Source organism: Falco rusticolus, chromosome 13, assembly GCF_015220075.1.
Source record: "Falco rusticolus isolate bFalRus1 chromosome 13, bFalRus1.pri, whole genome shotgun sequence".
Classification (NCBI taxonomy): Eukaryota; Metazoa; Chordata; class Aves; order Falconiformes; family Falconidae; genus Falco; species Falco rusticolus.
In genome coordinates this window covers 6645308-6661653 of record NC_051199.1, presented here as the reverse complement: position 1 = coordinate 6661653, position 16346 = coordinate 6645308, and the positions used below count along the sequence as shown (strand labels likewise).

At 39.9% G+C, this 16346-nt stretch overlaps 1 protein-coding gene across 2 annotated transcripts in view; it reads left to right on the top strand.

The window, feature by feature from the left end:
- Positions 1–16346, top strand: part of LOC119156410 (glypican-5-like) — a 384241-nt gene that overhangs the window by 89182 nt on the left and 278713 nt on the right. The window lies entirely within an intron of this gene.

Genomic DNA, 16346 nt, shown 5'->3' with positions numbered 1-16346 from the left:
TAGTGTGTGTGGACATTCCACAGAAATTGGTATAAGGGGCTAGAAAAGTGGGTTTCTAAATAAAGGCAATGAAATAACTTTTCATAATTTTAAAGTCCCTTTATTTCTGTGTTGAATGAGACGTTAGGAAGGTAGTACAGGTATGTAATGAGTACACCCATCATACAAAAATTGGAAAAAAAACCCCAAACTTACTTGACAGCATTTACGGAAGTAAAGGATAAAAATACATTTAAAGTGCATCTGGTTTTGTAAGGGGTAGGTTAAGGAGGAAAAGAACTAGGATAGTAGAACTGTCTCATGAATAATAGCATCATATCTCAAGATGCTGAAGATTAGATCAGAAATTATTGAAATGACTAATGATGTAGCTGGCTAAGTCTATATGAAGCTCAGCATGACTGTCAATGGGGAAAAAATGTAGCAGTGTGGCCTTAAGCAGGGTAAAGACTAATCTAAAAAATGCAGGTAGATCTGCCTGTCTTGAAAGTAAAGGAATTCTTGCAGAGAACAAATGAGAAGAAAATGGATAGATTTAAAAATTGAATTCCTGTGCAGAACTCTGGTTGCCATATTATGTAAGAGGGAAAAAAAATGATTTCATAGAGTCTACAGAAAGAAGCTATGGCAGAGGGTATACTAAACTAAGGAAGTTTTTTAACAGGAGAAAAATGCCTGTATGTTTGTAACCTTCCAAGATACCAAACAGCCCTCTTCAATTTAGAACACCTGACCGAGCCAGAGACTTACAGTCAGCATAATATATTGATTATTAAAAAACCCTAACCATTCCTAGTAACCTCATATCATTTTCGCTTGATATTTGTAGTTATTTCAGTTCACGTTGCCTCAGGGTCTCAGTTCCTTTTTATCAATGGCACTTGTGTCATTTTATCTGACATCCAAGGATAAACATGAAAAATTAAGAAAGGATTTGTCCAGGTTTTTGGACATTGCACAGCAGGTACTGGAGCCTACGTGCATTGCAGAACAGCAGGTCTTGGTTGTGTTGATGTTTGGTTGGCAGTGTCAGAAGTTATCCCATAAACTAGTGTTAAGCCTAGAACAGAAAATGAATGATGTTCTTGCATCTGCTCTAATTTTCACTCAGATGTTATTTTTATGGGAGGCTAGAAGGCAAATGAAAATTAAAGTACACTATTATTATATATATTAGTTTTATTTGAATATAGATAGATTCCTTTTAAAACATCACATGGCTTCATTACTGATTACACAGAAGTAATTAGGAATAAAGTTAAGCTTTCTGGCTACTAGCAGCAAAAAGTCTGACAGATTTCCTGCAATATATGCATCATGTTAAACACTAAAACATAATTCTGCATTGCATTTGTCAGCCTCGTAAATTAATATGTGCTTGCTTAGCTTACTGACAGTAAAATTCATAATCCAGGTGAATATCAGATAATTACAGATGAACTCACTGAGCATATTGCTCTTAGGTGATTTGAAAGTAGAATGCTCTCAGAAGTATCTTTCAGGCTAAGGATTTTCTTTAATGATTATTCAAATACTTTTATTTGGGTCTTTCTCAGTTCCCCAGCAGTAACTTTAAATTCCTTCTTCCATTCTGAATGAATTCAGGAAGTGCTGTTTGGTTTGAAACTACATTATTTCTTTTTTCCCCAGTTATCTTTGTTTTCTCTCACTGGCAAAATCTCTGTGCATAGAAGATTGTGTGTTGTTTTAAGGGACTGCTTTGTAGGATAGCAAAGGGTATTTTCTGTTTGAAAATAATAAAAAAAATGTGTTAGTGTGTGCTATCCTCAGTCTTCTAACTTTTTCAATTGTCAGCAGCATAAGATCCTATTTTGAAGACAGAGCATGTTCCACTATTTGAACAAGCATTAGTCTGATACTGATTTAAAACTTTCCTGATTAGTTACAGAGAATAGCCATTATTTAGAAAATTGAACCTAATTAAGCTGTGTTTCCTTCTCTGAAGAAATGGAAAGGAGTTGAATTCTCAGCTTCAGGATGTCCGGCGGCGAGATGTCTCCTCGGAATCCCAGGCTCTGGGGCCCAGTTTTGCACTAGGGCCCTTCTGGGCTGCGCTGATGAGATTTATACCCAGGGTATTTACTGTTTGTTTTTTACTTACAGGAAAAATATTTTCAGAAAAGAAGATACCTTCTCTTTTCCCTTCATAAAAATGTACCTTTTTCTGTTCCTACAGTATGCTTTTCAGCTTTTGCAAACGTGGAAATGTTTAACGTCTGTACAGTTTTCATTACAAATGGTGTCATTGGTTTCATTCAATTATAAATAATCTATGGAAAACTCATTCAGGAAAGCAGAGGACTCCTAATAATTTTAATTTATCCTGAGGCAGCCTTAATTAATGCACCTGCCCTTTTAGGAAACATTTTACATATTTTAATAGACACAATGTCTAATAATTAGAGTTCTTTTTTTAGCTTGCTGCCTGCCTGGATGACAACGAGTAATGGAAAGCTAGATTATGTTTTCCTTAAAACGGGGAAGGGGTGAAATAAACCAATAAAGCACTTAGGGTACTTTGCTCAAATGAGGTGTAGTCAATTATCATAAATTTAAAAATAAAACTTATTTGTATGAGGAGTTTGTAACTTCAAGAGACTGGCCTCTCCTGCTCCGTCCATTATAGCCAAGAGAATTGCTGGATTTGCTGGGACAGCATGTGTGAAAGGTCACCTTCGAGATATTAGTAATCTCTCCCCGGATTCATCCAGAATGGGCCGTGCCATTTGTTCAATGATGCTGGCTTGTGTCCAGCTTACTTAACCTAATGCAGGCCAGCTACGGTCTGCAGCATCAGCAATCATCATCATCGCTTTCTGGTTTGTCTGCTGGAATCTAATTGTCTTTTGTATTGGTAGGAGCCCTGACTGCCGCTCAGTGCCAGCTACAGACACAGAGTTTGTTCACCTTCCTTACAGTGTTTGAGACTTGCTCTACATTTTCTTTCTTTTTGTGGCTTTGCGTTTTAAAGCTGGATTCATTTTTTTCATGTATTGTCTGGCATATCGCTGTATTCCAAACTCCGTATTTGTGCATCATTCCGCATTTTTTATTTTATTTTTATTTTTTACTCAAAGTGAAATACCCTCAGATAAAACGCAAGGAGGAGAGGCGGTTTTGAAATGCGTGTGGCCACTGGCACTTAGGGACGTGTTTACCCAGGCAGTGTAGCAAGGGCTGCCTGTGCTCCCGGCGGGCAGGTCCCAGGAAGGGGGTGCTCCAGTTTCTCAGGCAGGGATAGTGAGGGTCTGCCTTGCCTAGGGTCATGCATGGGGAAAGGCATTAAAAACAGAGTAACATAGGAGGTAGGGAAGATTTCTGTTGGATCAGAAATGGTTAGAATCTGTCTGGCCCCACTGAGGACAAACCTGCACCCCCACTGGTATGGAACATGTCCTAATGCTGCAGTTTCAGTCTGCAGGGGAGCTCGCTCGTCTGGCTCGCAGGTAGCACTGCTTTATCCTGGTCTGGATCTGAAAGGTACCAGTGATCTGTGGGATGGGGTTGTTGCTGGCCAGGTGGGAGCTGAAGAGTCAGTGCCCTGCTCAGGTACAGATTTGCTGTTAGGTTTGCCAGGTCATGCTTACAGAGATTCGTCTGCCTGTGGAATAGAATATATCGCTTCCCTGTGTCAGAGGGGTGCTTATGACCCATAGCAAAAGGATGGTTCTTTCCTTTATCAGATTATCTAAGCGTATAAGATGCATTTGCCCATGTTAGTAAGCGCCGTGACCCTGGGTCTCCAGAAACGGTGACTGCGCAGTTGTAGAGCAAGTGACAGCAGGGCCGGGTGGGTGGCTGGCAGCCGTCGTGTGTCTCGGCTGCAGGCGGTGGGCACACCTCAGGAGCAAGCTCTTTGAGACTGCCAGCCCTGGGATTTGGTACTTTTCTCTGTGCCTTGATTCAAAGGACAGTGAAGCCGTATGGAAATGCCTTTTTAGAATAGAAAAATGGCGTACCGCTTATGTGGCTGTGTATTAGGGCTCCATTTGTCAAGGGCAAGGCAGAGGCAAGATTTGCAAATAAGAAACATTTTCTAGTCTGAATTCCACTTCAGCTCTATAGAATTCGAACACGTAGTTACTCATCGTTCTTTTAAGCACTTTCCCCAGGTATTGCCCTGACTTCTACTGTGCGTGTGGCTTCTTGTGAAACCTGCCTGCCCACATGGTAGAAAATGTGAAGTGATATGTGTTAGCAGAAATACTTGGAATGTGGGAATTCCTCTGCATTCTTGCTGCATGAAGTTCATAAGTATAAAGTCCGTACCTTGTTACTAACGTTGTAATTGCTGAGAATGTAAAAAGCCACAGACCTAATATTTTTAGAGTGACCAGTACAAGACAGAAGTCCAACAGATTGTGTTTCTTGATTATAAAAGTAATAAAAGCAAAAGCTAATAAAAACTTGATAGAGGGGGATTATGAAACCTATATATGATCAGAGATTAAGCATTAGGAGAAAAAAGAAAGGTCTTTGCCTTGAGCCAGTTAACTTCTTGGAGACAGGCTTACCAATTACTGTGATAAAAGCGATATAAAAAAGTGATACAAGAATAAAATTTGGGAAGAGGAGCAGATGGAGGAAGGAGACACACAGGAAGGGATGGATGCTTAAGATGTATGATGCTCGGAATTTCGAGAGTGTCAGGAAGAAGAGAATTAGTGATTGTGAGAGAGAAAAAATTGATCAAACCCCCAGAGAAATAAATGACAGACCTTCTATATGCTGTGAAGACATCAAGGACAAGTATGGATATTGAGAGGAGACCCACTAAACAGCGATTGTGTTTTAAAGGGGATTGGTTTAAGGTTGTAATGACAGAGACACTTTGATGCCTATTTTTGGCAGATCATTTCAGTGGTGTTGCTTAAAAATTTTGCGTTGTTAGGAATAAATGCAAGGAAGGAATGAGAGGGTGAAAGCTTGTAGCAGGGACTGTTTTTGGTGACAAAGAAAAGGCAGACAAAGGAGTTAAGGTTTCTGTGCCTGTCCAACCACTTCTGCTATGGTGATTTGTGATCAGGGCTGTCACTGGGAGTTGGGGAGGCAAATTACATAGAATTAACAGCAAATCAGAATGTAGAGCAATTTTTTAAAACAAAACCAAAACAACAGAAAACTCTTGTAGGTCAATGGTTGTTCTTGGTGGCTGGTCCATCAACCTCCTTCCATTAGTGGTTTAAAAAATTTAATTCCTATTGCAAAGCAGGTAGCTGGTAGTCATAAAATGCATGCCCATCGCTCTCTGCTGCCTCCTAAACTTCCCCGTCTGAAGCCATTTTTAAATGCCTTTCTCTCACTGTTTATCCTACGCCATCAATAATGTTTTGATTCTGAAATTGCTCTTGCTGACCATCACATGGTACTTAGCACTAAAGAAGGTGTTTGCTTTGCAGATGAATTCAGGGAAGGCCTATAGGCATATAGTTATCCGAGGTATTTCACCTATAGGTGGGTAAGATGGGGAATGCTGATGGAGTTGGAGAGAGCTGGGAGGCAACAAGGAGTCTAAGAAGACAGAAGCACAAAAGAATGTCTAGTGTTTGGTTCTTGAGATACTCTCATGAAATAGCTGTATTCTGGGGTAGTATCTTGCAAAAAAAATGGATGAAGCTTGCCTGATTTGCAGTAATGTTTAATAAAAAGTCAGCAATAGAAATAGAAATGAGGATTTGCCCCCCCAGTTCTTAGAATGGTATGCAAACAGCACTTCATTTTTAGATACCTGAGGGTAGACTTCTACTGTCCTTTACAGGCACATATGATGCAGCTCTGCACATATCCTCAGCCGACTGGAAGTTGCAAAGCTTTAAGTTGTGCTTAACTGAGGCAAATCATCCCTGCTAAGAAGCAGCATATAATACCTTTTAAGGATGGAAAGGGGCACTTGCCCACGAAAGAACATACTTGGTGTATCCTGAAATGCCTGTATTACTGTCGTGCACTTGAGCCAGAACTTGCGGGGTGTGTGTGTGTGTGGAAATCTTGCCACAAATGTTCTGGTAACAATTCAGCAGGCTGACAGAAAATAATTTAGGTGGTTTGAAATTATTAGGAATGGAGAATTAAAAAAAAAAATCCTGAGAAATAAAAGACCTGAGACCCAGTAAAATGGTCACCCTTTAGGAAAATAAAAGCTTAGAGAAAAGACTGCCAAACTTCCAGCAGCAGGAGATTGATGCACAGTAACCTTACAAATCTGAAAAGGAAATGGCAGTACTATGAACAAAATAACTTTGTTCTGAGTGAGTTCACAGCAACAAAGAGTTGCTGCCAGCTAGTAATGAACTACTTGATTAAAGACATTGAACAGCGTCATAAAACACTCCTGGAGACTTTGGAGAACACTCAGAGCTGAACTCAGGTGCTTCCTTCCTGCAAATTTTCCAGTTCAAATGATCAACACCAGGTGTCAATAAGTATAAGAACCATACTTCAAAGAGGTTAAAGCAGTATATTCAATACCTTGTGGTTACATTGCTGAAAATAACTGTAAAAATGTACAGGGAAAGCTATGTTTGTGCAATATTTGCACTACAAATGTTATTTAAAGTGACATTTTGCTTTTTCTAAGCACTGAGCAGGAAACCTCCTCTGAAAACAGTAAATGGAGGAAATGCCTGACTGTGATGAGGTATCGGTAAGTGATCTTGAAGGAGCCGGAGAGGCTGCCCTATTGAAGCTATCTGATTTAATACTGCTTCTTGCAGATGTGGTCTTAAATGACACAATCACTTATGTTGAAGGCGTGACCTTGTATATTTTGTTCTCGGGAACCAAAGTTACGTGTATGTATATAAGGTTCTAATCCTTTGTGAATCCAAGGACAAGAGGAGAGCTTTTAGAAACCTGGTGAATGGCACTGAAGTCAGAGCTTGTCATGTAATGACCTATTTCTGTGTGAAAGGGAAAAGAATGGTTTTCACAGTGGTGTAAGACATATAGAAATATGTCTACATTAAATTTTTCTTTTATTTCTCTTGAGCTTTATACTCATTAAGATACTGCTGTCATCTTACAATCAGTCATGAATGAATTTTTAAAAAGGAGCAGTGGAACTATATATTTGGAAGCAACTGAATTTCATGGAGTATAAGCATCCGATTCTTGTAGTCAGCTTTGTAAGTCTTGCCACGTGCTATTTGCTTGATTCAAAAGCATTTTGGCACTTGAGTGCTGTAGAAGTATTTCTGGAAATAATCATCTAAATTGTTTAATGCATTTCCCTCATTCCCATGGAGAATTAGAGCTCATGTACTCTTGAACAGCTCTTTAAGGGGATGCAAGCAGCTCTCTGGCCTGTATTGGTTAATGACAATTCTCTTCCGTGCAGATGTTCGATACCAAAGAGCAGCCTGATTTCCTGGTGTTAAGGATCATCTCATCTGTAGTGATAAAACTGCTTGAAATTTGGTATTTATGTCAATATGAAGTTAGTTAAAATGAAATACATATTTTTTTCCCAAAATCTAAATTATTATCAATCAGAGTAGGAATAAAAACCACTATAATTACAAATGAGTTTGTTCAGAGAGATGTTTACTGGGTATTATCCAGCTGTCATGTTATTTGACTAAACATGTAGCTAAGAATTTGGTTTTACATAAGTTGTATAGCCCTAGGTTTGCTTTTGCAGAAGTGATCATTCATCTGGATGTACGTGTCTCTTCATACCCAGAGGCATTCCATCGCAAGTCACATCTTACCTCCCAACTGACTGCTGACTTGGGGATGCTGCTTAACCACACTATTAACAAGCCATCAAACTGTAGTAAGATAAAAAGCTCTTTTCTGCCTGGTGGACCAGTATTCAGGTTCTAGTTTCCATTCCCTGAGTCTTGTATTTTCTGTAAACATGTAACCTGAAAGTTTTATGTTGGAGATTCCTATCAATGGAATTGATGGATGTAGCGTTTTACCAGCTTTTGATCTAAGACCAGCTCTGATTGTGATTAACTATTTGTCATTAATTACTGTGCATAAGGTTTTGGGAATGACAGTGATTTGGGGCTCTTGCCTTCTGACAAAGACTTCTGTGAGAGGGATCCCAGCACCAATCTTATTGCCAAAGCGTTTGTGGGAAACGTGCCAGGTATTTGTGTGTATTTGTGGTCCCAGAAATGCTGTTAAGCTAATATATTAAGTGAGGGATTTTAAAAGATTTTGCATGCATGTGGGTTCAAAACATGAAATTCTTCGTGATGCTGTTGTTTTTTCTAAGCTGCACAGGCATATCCTAATGTAGGGTGTACAGCCAGTAAGTTATTCCAGTGTAGAGAGTAAGGATAGCAGGTTAAATATAAAGCCAATAAATAGTAACTTGCTTTCAGAGCAAGAGGCCTAAACAGTGCAGTAAAAATTTCATTATTTATTATTCACTTTGCATTATGGCTACCATCTTAATTTAGGGAAAATAATTAAAAGATGTAATAGATTTCTGAAAAGTACGTTTTATTACTTCAGTGTTGTTTTCTTCTTTAAGTGTATCAAAGCCAATGATACAGCATTGATATTAATTCTAAGTACATGCTTAAATTGCATGGTTGATTAAGCAAGTGTCCTTGGCCGCTGCAGCAGCCTTAAGCCTGCCCCTCTGTGATGTTAAGCACTATAAAAACTAATGCTGGCATACACAAGCATGTGTGCACGCGTTAAAATACACAGCCCACTGCTTTTCTTCACTCCTTCAAATGAAGCTGCGTTTTCTTTCAGGGTGTGGAAAATCATCTGGGTTCTGAAAGGCTAGTTCATGTAGCGTCTATCTTTATTTCATATGAATGAGCTTATCACTTCTACTATTGATTTGAATTTGAGTTTTCTCAGAGGGCTATGTATCTGCATGATATAACCATTTTTTCTCCAAACAGCTGCTTTGCTTCGTTTCGTGTGCCAAATTGAGGCTCTGAAATTTTTCAGCCCCTTTTGGTTCCTAGGGAATTTAATTAAAATAATAATGAAAAGCAAACCCCAAAGTCGTAACCTGTGTAAAATATACAGTCAGAATGATGTTTGTTTTCACCCTCAACTTGAAAATGATGAAGACTATACCCTAAGTCATAATGTTTGTGTCCTGTTTGACTTTAGCTCAATGTTGTATGAAGAGGAGGGTGTGCCCGTGTGGGTCTGATGGCAGGTTATGAGCTACAGAATAGAAGTCCTATCAAAGCCATAATCATAAACCTGCCAAGATAGCGCAGTCATAATTTCACAAAGGCAGAGTTGTCACTGAGCACTCTATCTTACTTGGAATATGATTCTGGTGTCAGCGCTTCACTATTATTACAGTTGAAAGATGAAGGACGTAAACATGGTAAGAGTCCAGGATTTTGCTTGAAGCACAATACTGAGCAAGACAATCAGTGGTTGGGATAATATTTATGGAGATGGTAATATTCCAGATGACAGATGATGTGTTTAGTGTTTCAACAGAGTTGTGTATGCTTTATTCATCGTTCCTACTTTCTGTTTTATTCTATTCTGTGCACCTATTGTAAGCCTCCCTAGGTTGTGTAAGTCATCTACCGAAATTGAGTGTTATTTTCTATTACAAAATCAATTTAAACTGCAAAAGAGAAATTAGATGTGCAGGGTTTTTTTTATGAACCTGACTTTCGGTATTGTGGTTTATTAAATATGATGGATTTTGTAGCTGTGATGCTTAGGAATTTTGGCACTTCTGTTTGTTGTGGTTAGTTTTTGGTCTTACGAATTAACAAGGCATCAAACAATGAAGTTAAAGTGTTGCTGGGTTGGGGTCCAGTCCCTGGTAAAAAATGCAGCTCTAGCATATTGGCAGCTAGACTGCTTGTTATTCATTGTAAGGAGTCTAGCTATGGGAGTGTTAGATGTTTGACAGCATTGAATGGATTCCAGTCAGCCATACAAACTACCTCCAGTGAAGTGGAAAGGACCATAAAATTGTTTTAGCAACAGCTAATTCTCTTGAGTCTTTTAGGGCTTTTTTTTAAAAACTTTTTTTTCTTTAACTGTTGGTTGCCAGCAGAGGATTGCCAATTTAAACAGTAAATGTTCCCAGATTGATTGATTTTTTTTTTTTTTTTTTTTTAGGGATTAGTTATGAAAGGTCTTCACTGATTATGCATTTAGCATAGTTTAGATTTTGGAAAAAAAAAAACCCCAAACAAACAAAAATGACCTAAAGTATATATTTAACAATGGTACCTTTCTTTGAATATAAAACCTGAAATATAAAGAAACTTACAGTACTGATTTTTAGAATTGATTTTTCTATAAATAACTTCTACTCCTATTTTTATCAACAAGGCATTTGGTTGCTAGTCTAGTAACTTTTAGATATTTTGCTTCATGTCCCTGATCATCTTTTAGCTGTTGAGGTGGCATGCAAGCTTAATGCTGCAGGGTTCTTTTAACAAGCAGCTTGGGGAATTAACTTGTCTTTTGATCTCCAGCTAAAGAGTGGTATTAATTCTTCTGTCTTTCCTTTAATTTTTTTTTTCTTCTCCGAATAGCTTAGAATGTGGATTCAGTGTATGAAAGCACATAAAATGTGTCCTCACCTGTCAAATGTTTCATAATGCAAGAGCTGGTTGTCTCATCATGCGCCATAGTTCGGTCTTTAAGAAAAAGCCATGAACACAAAGTATTTAAATGGTCTGGGGGCACAGTGATAGTAGCTTTGGAGGAAGCCTGAAAAATTCTGGCCTTTGGAGTACAAGGGGAAGATGGAGAACGAGGAGGTCCTCAGCTGTTACAGCTTCACTGAATGGACTTTAAGAACCAAGAACCTGGGTAAAAGAGGTTCCATTTTGCAATTTGTCTGGGTGCAAGGCTTTATTCTGCTGATGGTAGATGGGCAGATGAGAACAGAGTGAAAGCAAGTTGGTTCTCTTGTCACCTTCTGCCACGGAAGGGGCTGCCCCTTGTGCAGAACTCTGTCTCGTGCACTGGGAAAAATGAGGTATTTCATCTGACTGGGTACAAACCTCCTCTCCTCTCCTGTCTGCATCTTTTTCCCAAGAATTTAGTTAACCTTGACTGCAGTAATTGAGATAAAGTTGTCATTGCTAGCATTTGGACTTACAGTAAGAATGCCAGCTGTGCTAGGAAGGCGTCAGGCCACCAGCAGCATCAACACATGGAGCTGGGCAGGATCAGGGCTAAAATACCCAGCCCCATGTGAAGGAACTGAGGGCACAGCTCTGGGAACAGAATCCCGGTGACTTGTGGTGTGTCTTCCCTTCCTCTACGGTAGATTAGGTGGCAGTCCCTGGTGATTGTTTTGTGGTTCTCTAGACTTTGTTAACGGTCATGAAGCTTTACTTATTTTTTTATTCTTCTAGTCCTTCTACACAAAACCTTTACTTCACAGACTTTTTCTCTAGTCTTCCTATGTCTGTGTGAACCAGAGAAGTCAACACAATCTGTGTAAGGAGAAATTGAACAATAAATCATAGTTATTGAGCTTGTTGTACCTGCATTTAGAGGAGAAGACCTGCCTTTTCATTTAGATACTTCAGTCCTAGGGAGAAAGATGGGGGCTTTCTAAGGCTGCACCCCTCATGCAGCAGCCCAGTGCTTCCTGCAGCCACAGGACCAAGCCGAGCAAGTAAGCATCTTCCCCTGAGTAATGCTTTTCCTCTTAAGAGAACTTTGTTCAGAGCAAGATTTGGCATTTACATGGAAAGAAAGACGTACAGATTTTGTTGTCTGTGACTTCAAGCAACAGCTTACCTACCACAAGTGTTGGCTTATGTCCACCACTAACGGGAGATACATAACATACCTGATTTTTCTAGTCAGGATGGGGTCCGAGCATTTTGACAGTTGTGTATTTCATCCGAGCAGTCGCTAGGAACACTTCCAAATCTTATTTCTGACCACTGTAAAAGCCTCTGGTCTTACCTGAAGCATACGTTGGTGGCTACAATCTCTGTTTCTTTGCAAACCTGCTCCATTCTACACTATCCCGTGTAGTCATCCTCTGGGAGACTAAATAGTTTTAATCCTCTCTAACTTTGTGTTGCTTTTATTGCAGACTTATAGCTCACGTGATTGTGAGTCAAGATGTGCACATACTTGTTTGGAAGGTCCATTGGTTCTTTGCTTTTCTGTCTTCGGTTTTCTTTCCGATTTAGTCAATACTTTTTGTTAAAATCTTCACTTAATAAGATGGTTTGTTTTGAATCACTGCTGTTACTTCAATATATGGAGTTTACCCTTGGTTCTTATTTTATTCTAAATATGCTTGCTATAGCGTTTTGATTATGTGCTTTTTTTCCTAATAAGCAAATGTGACGCTGCTGCCTTCTGTGGAGGCAAAAGGAAACAATATTTTTGCACTTCTGTATGAGCTCTTGCTGTCAAACTTTTATATGATGCTAGACCAGGAACTTGAAGGACTTGATGGATTTTTTTTATCTTCAGATTTTTCTGTACCAAAAGTTGTAACTCATCTGCTAACAGCAGAACTGAGAGCAAACATTGCCAAACAAGTGACAGTGAAGCAAAACAGAGAAGGATGGTTGTGGTGGGTTGACCTTGGCCGGCTGCCCACTGAGGGGTCTCCATCCCCCTCCTCAACAGGACGGGGGAGAAAATAGGTGGAGGAAATCATGGTTGAGGTAAAGATGGGGAGAGCCTCTGCCGCTTACTGTCACGGGCAGCACTGACTCATGTTGAAAACTGAGTTACTGCCAATCAAAATAGACTTGGATGGTGAAAACCAGACAAAAACGAAAAGGTTTCCCCCTGCCTGGGCCAACTTCACTCCTTCATTCCCCCGACAGGGGCAAGGCCAGCTCCTCTGCGGGGTCCTTCCCTCTGTGCCCGGCTGTGTCAGGCACTGGGCACCCCCAGCCGCTCCTCGCAGGGACCCTGCAGCCAGCTCCCGCACGCGGCCACCTGATAGGGACGTGAGCAGCGGAGGAGGAATGGCTTAGACTTGAGGAGCAGCTTTTTTAGGGAATGGAAGATTCAAGTAAGCGGTTAAACAGGGGTAAACTTTCAAAAATAGTAAGCTGAGCAAAGTCCTGATTTGTGACAGGAATTAATCATTTGTGTTTCTGAGTTGGTGGGCAGTGACAGAAGGGGGAAAGGGGTACAAAGAAGTGAAATAGTGATTTGAGGTGGTGGAGAATAACATTACACTGTTCCCAATTAAAGTAACAACTGTAAAGAAATGGTCAAAGAAAAAATAAAAAGTCTGCTGGTAAGCTGGTTTCCCATGGCTTATTCTCAGAAAAATAGATTTAGTACAGTGGGGGTGCATGAGTCAGGTCCAGGAGCAGCATGGCTGTGTTTACAGGTTTTTTCATCCAGGCTTAGCAACTTGAATAGTGTCATATAAACACAGCTGTGCTGCATCTGGATGAAAGCATGTAGGGCTATGTGGTGCTGTTCATGGCCACGTGAAGTCACTGAAGCAGAGCAGTACTGCTTTCCCTTCCCTGTGATTGCACTTCAGTCAGTGGTTTCCCTTGGTGCCCTGCTGCAGCGCTGTGCTTTTCCCAGTAGGGCTGCAGATGCTCTGCATGGTGGGTTTCCCCTGGTACCCTGCAGGGAAGGGTGTCAAGTCAGCTATCTGTCAGGGTGTACAGGCTCCTCTGGAGAAGTCTTTCTTTTCAGTGATTACATTCCTGTTAATCGCCTCCTTTTGTTTGTTAGTTTGGTGGTGGAGCTTTATCAGCATCAGTATTGTCCTCCCCCCTAGACTGCCCTGTTTGGACAATTCTACCATTTCAAGCTAGTTTTAGCCATGTTTTACCTATGCTAGAGGAGCTGTGGATGGACTAACCTGTGAGTTCTCCTGAGCAGTTAGCCGGACCTCCTTAGGTGTGCAGTTACCGCTGCTGGCAGCTGGGGAAGGACTGGAGTGTGAGAGTGACGGCACGCGTCCTTTTGCTCCCACGGCGGCAGCAGATCTTTAGGGCTTTTGTTCAGTTTCTCTTACCCCACTTGGCTCTGCCCTGTCCTGCTTCTTGTCCCTTTAATTGGTTCAGACTGTTTTACAAAAAAGCACTTTGCTTTGCCTTTTTTTTTTTTTTTCCCCGCAAGGTATGTGATGCATTACTTCATAAGCTTTAATGATTAAATATATATAACCTGTACTTCTATTGTCTAAGCTTGCCCAGGATATGCCCTCGGTTCTGAGGCTTCCTCTTTGACGGAATTAAGAAGTCATCTTCCTGCACGATCAGGTCAGGAAGCTGCTCCATTGATAGACTCCTAATTTCAGTATGAACTTAATTCTTCATGGTGATTATTTGAACCGACATTTATCGTGATCTGAAAGTAAAAAAGAATGGCTTGTTCATCGTAGTTAACGATGAAAATATATAATCAGTCCACGATTCAATTTTGAGACTACATTTAGTGACCCAGGATTTCCAACTCATAAGAAATGTAATACATTTTTAAAAGCCTTTTCATATTCTTCCCTACTGCATATGAACCCCTGGAAGTTTTTCATCACCGCTCTACAGCACAATTATGTTTTTTTTGACATCAAACTCCAAAGAAGTTGTATTAAAAGCAAGAAGGGAGGTCAGCAGCTAATTTTTTCAGAGCAGGTTAAGCCTAAGTCTCTTTCTGTTCATCTTTGAAATGTATAATCTTTTAGTATGGAAATTCGTGACAGCACTGGGAAGTGCTCAAAGAATGTGTACCTGCTGTGGGCCAGATCCTAGCGAGCACAAATCTCCTGAGTTGAAGCACTGTAATGGCATTTCATGCCAGCTGAGTGTTTGGTCTATGCGGTTCATGTGCTTTCAGCTCCTTGAACTATTGTAACCAAATTGTAAGTGCCTGGATTAAGCCCGAAGAAATAATATGCACAGTGAGGTTTGCCTAGGAAAGAATCTGCTAACTTCCCTGCCCTGCTGATCTGTTGTAGAAATTACTCTTCTGTGTCACAAATCACAGTGTCAGTGTTGGCTAAATGTTTGGATGTATATGCCAAACCTAACTCACTTGTCAGAAAAAAAAATGTGCCCTGATCTGAATTTTGGCCCTTGCATCTTTTTGCAGAAATGGAAGCAAAGCTACTTTCGGCTCAGAGCTGTCATAGCAGGGTTTGTATTTAAAGGGTATTAAATAACACCTTTTATTATTTAAGGTGTAATAAGTCAAAGGTTTTGGTGGATGGAAAACTAACAACAAACAGGGGAGGCTGTCACATTCGGGCTTCGAAGTCAGTATTTGTCTTGTGTATAAAATATGCTCCAATTCAGTGTCCTTGGTGGGATCTGAGACAGACCAGCAAGACTTACAATGGCAGACCTATCTTTTAAATACAATTATTTTTATTTTTTTTTGCTTTCTAGTTCTCTACAGTTCATGATAGGTTGAGAGGTGGATGTTTTTCACAGCCAGTACAGAATGTGTAGGGTGGAATCACGTGATGCTGAAGCTGGAAGACATCCCGAGAGGCTATCTATCTAGTCTAGTGGAAAGATCAGCTATGTTTTTATATGTTTTACGTTACTTATCTGATCGACTAGAATAGCACTTACAGGAGAGCTGGTGCCAGATAACCAGGAAACAGGTAATTTCTTTTGTATGTCTGTCTACTCTTGTTGTACGCGCCTCTTCCATCTAGCTTTCTTTGACAATCTGACTTAAAATAAAGAACAGAGCCAGTAACATCGCTCTAGTTCTTGCATTTACATAAACCATACTTACATAGTTGCAGCCTTCTCCTTTCACACTTCTGGTAGTTGACTTCATCTCTAAATAATACTTTTCATTCTTACCTCATGCTTATCAACTCTGTGGTGCTTCTCTGAATTTTTGGGAACTGCATGATTTATTATCTGCTTAATAATACTGTGTAATTGTAATTTAGTTTAGAACAGGCTCAATAATGAAGATGCAGAACCAAAGCAGAAATCCAAAGTACTAAGGAAAAGTGCTAGGTCAAGCAAGAAGAGTGAGGATCTATTAGTGTCAAATTACATGTTCTTAGAGAAAAGTTAAAGATTCAGTCTAAAAAGAAATGAGTTTTTAACTGAAAGGATTTTTTTTTTTTTTTGTCTAAAGTCTGAGGGAATCAGACTGTTCATTGGAATCATGGTGATGTGGCAGGGAAAGTCTGAAGCAGCAGTCGTGAAGGAGATCAGCCTGTATGTTCTGCTGTTGCAGAACTGCAAAACTATGGAAAAATATAAGGGAAGAAAGAGAGTTTGTGTAATTCATTAGAGAGAGGTGTAGTATTTTTTTACCCTGGGACTACTTCCCACTTTCAGTCTGCTTTTCTAAGTGCTTATCCGAGATATACAATGAAGTTGGTTCTAAAAGATAATAGCATTAATTAGAAATAGATGGTGGTTTGTGCTACTTGAAGT